Raw genomic sequence first — 12,706 nt, 5'->3', positions numbered from 1 at the left:
TGGCCTACTGTGTTTTCTTTAACACAAAACTTGCTTTCTGGGGAAAAATTCTAGATATAGCAATGGTTCTTTCTCTTCTGCTTTAGCTTATTCACATGCTTCTTTAACAATGTTCACGCCTGTAATCCCAGCACTTTGGGAGACTGAGGCAGGCAGATCACAAGGTTAGGAGTTCAAGATCATCCTAGCGAACACGATGAAACCCTGTCTCTACTAAAAATACAAAAAAATTAGCCGGGCATGGTGGCGGGCGCCTGTAGTCCCAGCTACTCTGGAGGCTGAGGCAGGAGAATGGCGTGAACCCGGGAAGCGGAATTTGCAGGGAGCCGAGATGGCGCCACTGCACTCCAGCCTGGGCGACAGAGCTAAGACTGCGTCTCAAAAACAAAACAAAACAACAACAACAAAAAAACATGTGGGGAAACCAAGCCTGGCAACAGAAAGCACTTCACATGGGGAGCTTGGAAATGAATGGAAAGTGTCTGTCCTCAGGAGAGCATTCACGATGCACAGGAGTGAGAGAAGCTGAAGAGTCACTTTAAAAGAAATAATCTGCAACCAAGAAAATCAAACCACTTTATCATAAACTAGTGAGCCCCTCCCTCCCTGCCTTCCTTCCTTTTTCCAGGCGAGCGCTAGAAATAACTTCGTCAATGTCTTTTCACTTAACGGGCTCATGGTTCAGAGGAAAAGATGGGCATAAGAATAATTACCATACAAGTGTTACGGTAGGGAAACAGACAGAATAGCAAACAAGCCTGGGCTTTAGGGATGTGACTAGTGATATTACAGTGGGGCCCAAGGGAAAGAGAGCACTGTCCTGGCAGATGCAAGTGCATGTACCAAGGCACAGAGGATGAGCTGCCCAGACTCCGTGACTCTTCTGGCTGCTGGGATACAAGGGAAGTGAAAAGGGAAGCAGCTTAGCCAAGAGGCTTTCAGTTCGTGGGATCCAGAGGGCAGAGGAATACACTGGCCTATACCATGACTATACAATTAGTAAAATCCCAACCTATGGGAATTCTACGGGTCAAGTGACCTGTGCTTCATTAACAGGTAAACTGTGAAGAAAGGATGGAGGAGAAGCCTGGAGATTATAAAAGACTAACCAGACGAGCCAGCAGTAAAAAAATGGCCAGAAGCAGGCCGGACGCGGTGGCTCAAGCCTGTAATCCCAGCACTTTGGGAGGCCGAGGCGGGCGGATCACAAGGTCAGGAGATCGAGACCACGGTGAAACCCCGTCTCTACTAAAAATACAAAAAATTAGCCGGGCGCGGTGGCGGGCGCCTGTAGTCCCAGCTACTCAGGAGGCTGAGGCAGGAGAATGGCGGGAACCCGGGAGGCGGAGCTTGCAGTGAGCCGAGATCGCGCCACTGCACTCCAGCCTGGGCGACAGAGCGAGACTCCGTCTCCAAAAAAAAAAAAAAAAAAAAAAAAAAGGCCAGAAGCATAGCCGATAAGGATGCCCACAAGAGTGATAAAGCCAGAAAGATATTTCAGGAAGTGGCCCAAGGAAAAACAGTGGGCATGTTGGTGGCGGTATTTGGGGGAGGCTGTAATTGGGATAGGGCTGAGATGCTAATGGGGTGGAGGGCAAACTTCTAATTCTTGACCTGAGTTTAATGTATGAAAAGAGCAAATATGGGGGAGAAAGGTTCTATTTACCCATGTTGAGTTGCAATCTTTCAGGACATTGGGTGGAGCCTTTGGAAACACGGACCGAGAGCTCACTTCTATGCTGAAACAGCCCATAGGGAAGCATCAGAATGAAAATGGAAGCCTTCCCAATACTAGAGGAACTTCGCAGGTGCTTTGGAAAAGCATCCACATTAGATTCCCCAAAGGGGATTTATCTGGTATCAAATTGTGCTAGACAATGAACAGCTCCACCCATGATAAAATCATATGTCCTTGCTGAAATTCTTTGTATTTTTCACACCTTGTCTAATTGCAGTGCTTAACACAACACAACCAGGCTGGTGTTATTGTTAAGAACTAGAGAGCAAAGCATTTTTTGTCCAAATAAAATGCAATGGGTCTTAAATCAAACCATTTTAGTATAAGAATCTATGAGATAATAATAAAATGCAACTTCATTTTTTCCTCCCGAGAACAAAGAAAATAGTGTAGGAGATGAAAAGTAAAGCGGACCCGACCTTTCTGCTGATTTGATTTTAGATATGTCCTCCATGCAGACAATGGTGAAGTGAAATGAAGGGGGTGTCATTTTTATTCACCTAGAGAACCACAAATCACGGATGTACATCTTCAGGCCTCATATGGGGGGATCTCACTCCAATCTCTCCAAACTTTTTCTAATCCCCACACTTTCCAGTCTCAGCACAAGACCTCATCCAGGCTTCTGAGGCTTTGTTGAACATTTACACAGAATTCTAGAAATGTATTTTCTTTAAGAAAGTTACTTTACAAATGTTATTTTCATCTCAGCACAGTTAGCCTTTCCTTATCAGATCTTACAATGTTTCAACTTGAAACTAAAAAAGAAAAAAAAAAACACATTTCATCTGAAATTATGATATACTAAATAGTTATTGACTTGGCCTTAAACATTTCTACTCTTTCCTTCTTACACAATCAGATTAAAAAATGTAACTACCTTTTCTAAACATACAATGTTAAAGCATGTTCAACTTCAGTAACAGGTAATTAATGTACCTCAAAAGTCAGAGCCTCTACGTTAATTACCATAGTGCTCCAACATCGTTTTCTACATTTTTAAATTTTTGTATTGATATTATGTATCAATAATTGTGTTGATATTTTGTATTGATTGTATTTTGTATTGATATTATGTATCAATAATATTAAATGATTAAATATATTATGTATCAATAATGATATTAAATGATTAAAGATATTAAATGATATTATGTGCCTATTTTTAGATTATATGGGAAAACAATATATTCATGTAATTTGGAAAGAGCAAATCAGTATAATGGGATATCCATCACTTATATGTTTTTATTTTCTTTTTTCTTTGAGACAGGGTCTCTCTCTGTCACTCAGGCTGGAGTGCAGTAGTGTGATCATGGCTCACTTGAACCTCGAACTCCTGGGCTCAAGTGGTCTTCTCACCTCAGCCTCCAGAGCAGCTGGGATTACAGGCATGCACCATCACACCTGGCTAATTTTTAAATATTTGTTTTGTAGAGACGGGGTCTTACTATGATGCTCTGGCTAGTCTTGAATTCCTGGGGTCAAGCGATTTTCCCACCTCGGCCTTCCGAAGTGCTGGGACTACAGGTGTAAGCCACCGTGCCCAGCCTGTCTTCTTTACACTAGAAACATTCAAATAAGGTTCTCCTAGCTATTCTGAAATATACAATAGATTACTGTAAATTAGTCACCTTGCTGATAATTAAATACTAGGTCTTACTTCTTCTATCAAACTGTATATTTGTATCCATTAATGAACTTCCCTTTTTAAGTGTGACATAAGCAATCCTTATTTGGCTACACTATAAACTTCAACAACAAATTAAAACATGATTCACATTATAGAGCATTTATACATGCCTTTTCATCTTCCAATGTGGTAAACATTAATTAACCTGGCTAATTAAAACAGCCACAGTTTACATATTTACTCATTAATCAGCCTCAAGCAAATGCAAAGCATTAAACTCTTTCACGATTTGGTACCAATTAAATGTTTTTTTTTTTTTTTCAAATGAAGAGGTCATAAATTTAAGACATGTAGTTCTTAGATTTAAATTTGATAGTGGTTGAAAAAATCTGACAATATTTCACATTCTTAAAAGTCAAGGAAAATAAAAAAATAACTGCATTATGCGTTGAATTTTCCCCCAAAATGTATGTTGAAGTCCTAATGCCTACACCTGAGAATATGGCCTTACTTGGAAACAGGGTCTTTGCAGATATAATTAAGTTAAGATGAGGTCATACCGGAGAAGGGTGGGCCGTCAATCATACCAGAGAAGACACAGAAACAGAGACACGGGGAGTAACACCACGTGAAGACAGAGGTGGAGACTGGAGGGGTGCATGTACCAACTAAAGGAATATATCAAGGGCTGGCAGCGTCACTACAGCAAGCGAAAGGCATGAAACAGAATCTCCCGTAGAGCTGTAAGAGGCAGTGTGGCCCTGGCAACACCTTGCTTTAGGACTTCGAACCTCTAGAATAATGAGATAATGACAGAGTACATTTCTGTTGGTTCTGGCCATGCGGTTTGTGGTAACTGGTTCCAGCAGCCCTAGGAATCTAATACACTGCCCATGTAAGTGAATATTAGCTATTTGCTGATAAGACAGTAATTTCTGGTTATAATAAATCTACTGGAATAGAATGTGGTTTTTTTTTTTTTTTTGAGATGGAGTCTCGCTCTGTCGCCAGGCTGGAATGCAGTGGTGCGATCTTTGCTCACTGTAACCTCCGCCTCCCGGGTTCAAGCAATTCTCCTGCCTCAGCCTTCCAAGCAGCTGGGACTACAGGCGCCTGCCACCACCCCCGACTAATTTTTGTATTTTTAGTAGAGATGGGGTTTCACCATATTCGCCAGGCTGGTCTTGAACTCCTGCCCTTGTGATCCGCCTGCCTTGGCCTCCCAAAGTGCTGGGATTAGAGGCATGAGCCATAACACCTGGCCGAAGGTGGTTTCTTAGTGAGTCCTTTACTCAAGGCTGGAATTAAACAGATAAAGGAGAGGAATCACGAGCTCTATGATAATAGTGTAATAGTCTAATCTAGCCGTTAAGCGCAGAGATGTTTCCTCTCGGAACACCCGTGTGTTTCAGCTCTGCTCCTCTTCCAATGCCCTTCCACAGGGAACAGATCCTTTACTGACCACCAATGGCCGCATGTCTTATCCTGAGAAGACCATGGGATTTTGGACGCCAGGTCAACCCTTACACTCAGCAAGAAAGTGGAAGGGCCTCAGTTTCAAACGCTTTGTAAACACAGAGGTTAGGTCATTTCCTCTCCAATAAGCCAGAAGCTCAGCTGTCCCTGGCAGCAAACTCTGTGTCAAATGCCTGGCGGGTTTCAGGTTTTACTAACTCCAGAGTGATGAAACATTACCACCTCTAATGCCAGAATGAAGTCAGCTGTCGTACCTGTGTGTCACAACTAAAGTCAGGGCAGCTGAAGTAATCTATAAAACTTAGCACGTTAACTTCAATTTAGGGTTCACATTCAGCAAACTGTATTAACAACAACAACAAAAAATTCTCCAGTAGTCTAAAAGTTTTTATTTTATTCTTATATAAAATCTGGAAGACTGGAATAGAATGTTTTATGGTACAAGTGTTTAGTAGCAACATTGGTTAACTGTGACCTTTTGGCTCAAGACATGAGAAAATATAGCTAACAATGCTTGGTTATGGGTTTGTCACACTATACTTTGTTATACTATCCAGCAGTATCCCCCTGCTTTAACAGTGTGGATACACCAGTTAAAAATTAATTAAAAAAAATCTGGGCTGGGCGTGATGGTTCACGCCTGTAATCCCAACACTTTGGGAGGCCGAGGTGAGTGGATCACGAGGTCAGGAATTTGAGATCAGCCTGATCAACATACTGAAACCCCATCTCTACTAAAAATACAAAAATTAGCTGGGCATGGTGGCGCGTGCCTGTAATCCCAGCTACTCAGGAGGCTGAGGCAGGAGAATCACTTGAAACCGGGAGGCGGAGGTTGTGGTGAGCCAAGATCGTGCCACCGCACTCCAGCCTGGGCGACACAGTGAGACTCCATCTCAAAAAACAAACAAACAAACAAATAAAAACAAACAAACAAAAAGAAAACCAAACACACATCTGTCAAATCCTTCCATACAAGTATATGCTCTTCACATACCAAGGAAGTCTTGGATTTGAAGTTCATCAAGGCCGAGTGTAGGCTGCCGGACCACAACCTGGTTTTAATGCCTTAGGTGCAGAAGCAGGAGAAATAATGCCTTTCATGCCTCCCCTGACTTGTTTTAGGATAAAGAAGCTGTGCACTCAATAGATAGTAGCTGAGGAACGATAAAGAGGATCTACTCAAAGTATGAATAAGCCAACTGCTATGGACTGAACTGTGTCCCCCTGAAAATTCATGTATGGAAGCCCTAATCCTCAAGGGACCTTTGGAGATTGAACCTTTAAAGAGATAATAAAGGTTAAATGAGGTCATGGGGGTGTGACTCTGATCCAAGAGGACAGGTGTCCTTAATAAGAAAAGGAAGAGGTCGGGCGCAGTGGCTCACGCCTGTAATCCCAGCACTTTGGGAGGGCAAGGCGGGTGGATCACCTGAGGTCGGGAGTTTGAGACCAGCCTGACCAACATGGAGAAACCCCATCTCTACTAAAAGTACAAAATTGGCTAGGTGTGGTGGTGCATGCCTGTAATCCCAGCTACTTGGGAAGCTGAGGCAGGAGAATTGCTTGAACCCAGGAGGTGGAGGTTGCCGTGAGCCAAGATTGTGCCACTGCACTCCAGACTGAGCAACAAGAGCAAACTCCGTCTCAGGAAAACAAAAGAATAAGAGGAAGAGACACCTCTTTTTCTCTCTGAGAAAGACCATGTCAGGGCATGGTGCATAGGTGGCCATTTGTAAATCAAGGAAGAGAGACCTCCTCAGAAACCGACCTGCTGGTACCTTGATCTTGAACTTCCAGCCTCCAGAAGCATGAGAAAATTATTGTCTGTTGTTGAAGCATTCAGTCTGTGGTATTTTGGTATTTTGTTATGGCAGTCCTAGCAGACTAATGCATTTATGTAGTCACACCCAGACAAAAGAAAAAGCAAAGGTCAGAACAGGTTTTTCTAGAGGATTCTGTTTTTTTTCTTTCTTCGTCTTTTTTCTTCCCCGAAGGCAAAAGCCGAATCTGAGAGTAACAAGGGCTCACCAGGGATGTGCAAGGAATTACTTATACTGTCCCTTTCATGGAAATGACAAGGAAGTGATTTATTTCAGATGTGACTCAGTTCAGGATTTGAAAGCATAACTGACCTCTGGGCTTTTCTTTTTCTTTACTTGACCATTTGCCATGTAAGTTCTCAAGTGCTTCCTCCCTATCTTGCTTCACTACAGGCAGTGGGAAAAATCCAGTTTCCCCCTGTGTCTGGGACATCTCCAGCTCTGTGATCTATTTATTTTGAAGGAAAAAAAGGGGATAGTATATGACTTCCATCCCAAGTCACTATAGGAGATACTTTAAGAAACAAGGGAGTTTAAATTGCTCTTCTGTATAACCTGCAAAATTCATCTCCTAGTGCAGAGTAGAGTGAGTTGCTTCTCAGGATTCGCACCTGGAGTTGGTATTCAGCATGTGTTTTCTTTGTAATATTTTTGTCAATTCTCTAAAAAGACCACACTTTTTGAGCTGGCACTAGGCTCTCTGACAATCTTCCAAGATGAAGCTTTTACAGTCCATTATTTACAATGCTGACAACTCCAGGCATATTTTGTCAATTTTCCCTTTCATCTCTTATTAAATAATATCACTTTGGATTTGGAGAGAGCCTAAATGGATAATTCTTTAAGCAGAATGCCAGTATCAATGATAGAAAGGGAAGAATCTAAGAGGGAGGTGAATGTTCTGTAAGCAGAGAAGTAGGTTCACAATTTCTGAAAGAGCAAATCAAACAGCAAATGGGGGAAAGTTAGGAAAGGCAGAATTTTGTGACTCAAGCCCGTCCTATGTTTATACTGTTTTTTGTTTTTGTTTGTTTGTTTTGAGATAAGGTCGTCCCTTTGTCACCCAGCCTGGAGTGTAGTGGTGCCGCCAGGGCTCACTGCACCCTCCAACTCCTGGGCTCAAGCGATCCTCCAACCTCAGCCTCCTGAGTAGCTGGGACTATAGGTGTGTAGCCCTAAGCCCAGCTTATTATTTTTTTGACTTTTTGTAGAAACAGGGTCTCCCCATGTTGCCCACGCTGGTCTTTAAAACTCCTGGGCTCAAGTGATCCTCCTGCCTCAGCCTCCCAAAGGGCTAGGATTACAGGTGTGAGCCACTATGCCCGGCCTCTTATACTGTTTATTCCCTTTAGATACAGTTAATGGACATTAATAAGCAGTTTATGCCAATCTCTTTTTGTAGCTAATAAGATGTCTTATCTTGGATAAATAAAACCTAGCCACTAATGCTGCCACACCCAAACAAACTCTCTATGCATCTGAACTTCTTGAGGTCAACAATGCTTCATTGTAATATATTATAAAATCACCACTTTGGAAGTGAACACCACTAGAAATTCACATGGCCAATTTATAGATGGGGACTGGGGGGGGCGGGGAGCATCTCTGCAATCCAGTAATTAAGCTCTGCCAGAATGTATTTAGAGTTGGCTAGACTAAGTCTCTGCTTCATTTTTTTCCCAATGAAAATGGTAATGTCTGTCATCCTATGTTCAAGACAAATATAAATATAACCTAAGTTTCTAAGAATCCTTATATTTTTGTCATTGCATAGAAGCATGAGTTTTAAAAACCTCTGAATGTTTAGAGGATCACCTGGGGGAGTAAGAAAAATGCAGATCTCTGTAGGTCTGAGGCAGAGCCCAAGAATCTGTATTTTTAACTAGAACGCCTCTAAACTAATGTGCTTCACTTGGCCCCAATTACACATTAAGAAACAATGATTTCAAGATGACATTCAACCTCTTCCATCCAAGCACTTAAAGCAACTAAACCAAAGACACCAACAAATACCAGATACTTTTCTCTGTCTACTGGCTGATGGCACAAAAGTGCAGAAGTCACATAGCGCAGCACAGAAAGCTCGAGCTAGGACTGGAGTCAGCGAGACGCTAGCTTGCCCTGTTTGTGGATTCTGAAGCCTCAAGCCCACATTAACAAGGCTTTAGATGACAGTCAACACCCAAACTCAGGCTCCTGCAGAGGGCCTCCAATTCTGCTCTAATATGTCTATTTTTCTTTAAAGAAAAAACATCTGATTTTTGCACCCCAGGTATTTAAATACCCACTTTGCTTTCTGAAAGGCTTTGGCAACACATGAGGAAGTCCTTGGGCCTTGACCATTTTTAGCACTTTCACAGTTTCTGATTTTGATCACGCGACTTAATCACCCAGTATTCTGAATCTGAAAACCAGGAGGGTTTAATTCCACTTTCATGTTCCCTTGAGGAGCTGTTGGCACCAGAATGAAGGCAGGTTCATACTGAACGTGGGAAGGAAGCCAGGAAGCCAGCTCTTCCTTTCACATCAGAGATCTAGAAAGCAAAACTTGTCTCACATTTGCATACAATATTAGACTTACATATGGATGCCACGTTTGTCAAAAGACAGGCTAATTAGGACATTAGTTTCCTTAATGGTTGCGATTTAGTAATTCACAGATAGTCCCACTTAATTTTTCATCCTATACCTGAAGGAGCTACTTCACACTTCAAGTGTAAGAAGGCTTCTCCCTTAAGATGGAAAGAAGGCATTCAAGTGTCAAAATACTGGTTTTCTGCCAAAAAATAAAGGATGAGAAAAAGCAGAGACTTCGTTTATCAAATCAAAACACATGCTGGCAGGGAAAGACTACTGGATTACAAAGTTCATTCCCCCAGCCTGCACCAATTCCTCTTTTTCTCTAAAGTTTCCTATTTGTTTCAGTTTCTCTCATGATACTGACATTGCCAACCAGCAGTCTGGAAACTGTTCAGGTTGATTCTTAGCAGAAAATCGAGGGGCTTTCCTGTTATTGTTAATATCCTTAAAACACTTAAATTTGGTTAGTCTGCTTCAAGCATTCTCAGTATATTACAAAAAAAAGTACTCCAGCATTTCTAGAATTTCTTTTGACTGACATCAGCTACTCTAATGAACAGCAGGGGACAACAGCAAGGTATATGAGGAGCATATCCTTCCTTTTTAATCAGAATTACATAGGAACTAAGAGCTCTAAGGCCACAGTAGAGTATAATATCTTGGAAGAAGAAAACGGAGAATGTCTGACATTTTCATTGATCATTTAGGCTGATGGCTTAAACCATTTCCACCCACGTTTCTTAAAATTTAGCATTTCCAGTCAACATTACCTACTGCAATTTCTCTATAATCTTAAGGGTATTAAGGCCCCAAGTGAGGGACAGAGAGATGTAAACTAAAGGGGAGTCAGAAAAGGAAAACTGAGTCTGATGCACATCATTTATCCTTTCTTTAACATGATTTTAAAAGTAATAATGCTTATGAAAAAAATATTAGCAGTATTAAGGGATATCAGGTGACAAGCAGAAGTGCCCCCTCCACAGATGTGCCGGTGTACTTGTAGAAATACGGTGCTAAAATTAGAAAAGATGCCAGTGTATCTGTAGAAATACGGTGCTAAAATTAGAAAAGATGCCAGTGTACCTGTAGAAATACGGTGCTAAAATTAGAAAAGATGCCAGTGTATCTGTAGAAATACGGTGCTAAAATTAGAAAAGACTGAACATTTATTAGGTAGAGCCACATAGTCTAAAAGGTTTCACCCGTACATTTACCAATAGTTTATGAAAGTTCCTTTTCACCTATCCTTGTCATGACAAGGCATAACAGATTTCTAAAAAATTACATTTTCATTGGTATTAATCATGAGAAGTTGTTCACCTTTTAATCTACAACTACTTATCAGATATGCATGCATTTTTTTATATGAATTGGAGCTGTTGTATTTTTGTGAATTAATCAAATGCATCAATTCCTCTGGGTTTTCATCTTAGACGTTTTTGTGGCATACAATTTGTATAATGTGAATTTAGAAGATAATAGCATAGGTAACTCTAATTGGCTTATTGGGGTGCTACAATGGATCCCCGCCTATTTATTAACTTTTCAACAAGTTGATTGGTCTCTAAATCACTAATTTGCAAAGTTTAGCATATATCAATGTCACCTGGACAGCGTGATAAAATATAGATTGCTCAGCCCCATCCCTAGCTTTGCTGATTCAGGAGGTCGGGGTGGGATCAGGGAATGTGTGTTTCCAACAAGTTCCCAGGTGATACCAGGTGATGCTGATGCTGAGAACCACAGCTCTAAAATATTCACTGGGCATGGTGTTTGCAATACATACTTTATACCTAATCATTTGTTTCAGGACACACAAAGGCACGTGAGATTTGATACATACTCTCAAAAAGCTAACAATCAGTAAGTGGTAATTCACTGACATGTACACATCAAAGTAATGTTAGACACATGTAATAGGCCAAGATTGGGGATGGGCATTGTAGGTAGATGGAATAACATAAATAAAGGCATCCAGGGCTATGGATATTCGATCAGCCTGGCTGGCAAAGTCAGACTCATGAAGGAGATTAACGGGAAAAACTATCTTTGTCTGTCTCAGGTTATTTTGAGGATCAAGTAAAACTGAGACACAACAACAACAAAAAAGTAAAGTCTGTGATCAAGAAGAATTACTCTGTTGCAGCAATATAAACTAAGAAAAAAATACACAAAATTCTCTGCTGCCTTGGGAGGTGACCTCATGAAGTGTATTATTTTTTTTAATTTTAATTAATTAATTTATTTATTTTTGAGATGGAATCTTGCTCTGCCGCCCAGGCTGGAGTGCAGTGGCGTGATCTTAGCTCACTGCAACCTTTGCCTCCCGGGCTCAAGTGATTCTCCTGCCTCAGTCTCCTGAGTAGCTGGACTTATAGGCACATGCCTGGCTAGTTTTTGTATTTTTAGTAGAGATGGGGTTTCTCCACGTTGGTCAGGCTGCTCTCGATCTCCTGACCTCGTGATCTGCCTGCCTCGGCCTCCTGAAGTGCTGGGATTACTGGTGTGACCGACTGCGCCCAGCCGATGTGTATGATTTAATAGCCAGCAGCAACAGGCCACTAACACGCCATCTGCTAACAGGGGCTCTAGCTATTAACATCCATAGAGCTAAACTCTGTATGTCTGATCCCCTGCAAATGGCGAAGGCCTGGCTGAGAATTATTATCTCATGCTTTCAGAGAAACCTTTGCTTGTCCTGCACTGAAAAATCTGGCTGCAATAATTACATGGAAGAAGGTATGTTTGTTGGCATGTTTCATGGGCTGGCTTATGACTTCTAAGCAGAAGATACAAAATAATATAAAAATCCTGCAACACGCACCATGTATCTGATATTCGTGTTCTCTTTAAATATCTTAACACTGACTTACATATTTAAGGGTGTGGAGCTTTGAGCTTGGGAAGCATCTTAGTACTGAGTCACAAGTGCTAAAAGAGGGACATTTCTTCTACATACCACATTGTCAATGAAAAGATGCTGAAAGTGAATAAACAGCTCTGCAAACCCAGTTTTGTTTAACTTGGCAACAGCAGTAAGGAAGTATCACTGGACACAGGGACACTGGAATAGATTCAGTCTTTAGTCTTATTCACCACGTCTGACCTTGGGCATATTACATGGTTTCCCCGAGCCTATGAAATCATGTGGCTGAACGAACTGAAAACTAAGGTTCTTTCCTTCACTAATAAATTTCAGCAAACAACAGGAGTAAGAACGGTTGTCTAATGAGACTACCAAATGCTACGAGACACAGCAACCAATTTCCCTTGACCTCATGGATGCAGCTTCTTTCTTGTTTATCCAAAGTCTCCCCAAGCAAATTCTAAATTATTCTAAATTACTTGAGGAACAAAGATTGTGCCCTCATACCTGTGATGTCTCTGGCAATGGCAAAGAATATGGAACATGGGAAGCATTTAATACATATTTATTGAAGATCCTGTGTCCTTATT

The 12,706-nt window shown here is 41.3% G+C and overlaps 1 protein-coding gene across 6 annotated transcripts in view; it reads right to left on the bottom strand.

Moving 5' to 3' along the window:
• APP (amyloid beta precursor protein) overlaps positions 1-12,706 on the bottom strand; it is a 287,131-nt gene that overhangs the window by 41,388 nt on the left and 233,037 nt on the right. The gene's annotated exons all lie outside the window — the stretch shown is intronic.

This window comes from Macaca fascicularis, chromosome 3 (assembly GCF_037993035.2).
Source record: "Macaca fascicularis isolate 582-1 chromosome 3, T2T-MFA8v1.1".
Lineage (NCBI taxonomy): Eukaryota > Metazoa > Chordata > Mammalia > Primates > Cercopithecidae > Macaca > Macaca fascicularis.
Note: the sequence above shows the minus strand (reverse complement) of the source record. Positions and strands in the feature narration are given on the sequence as shown.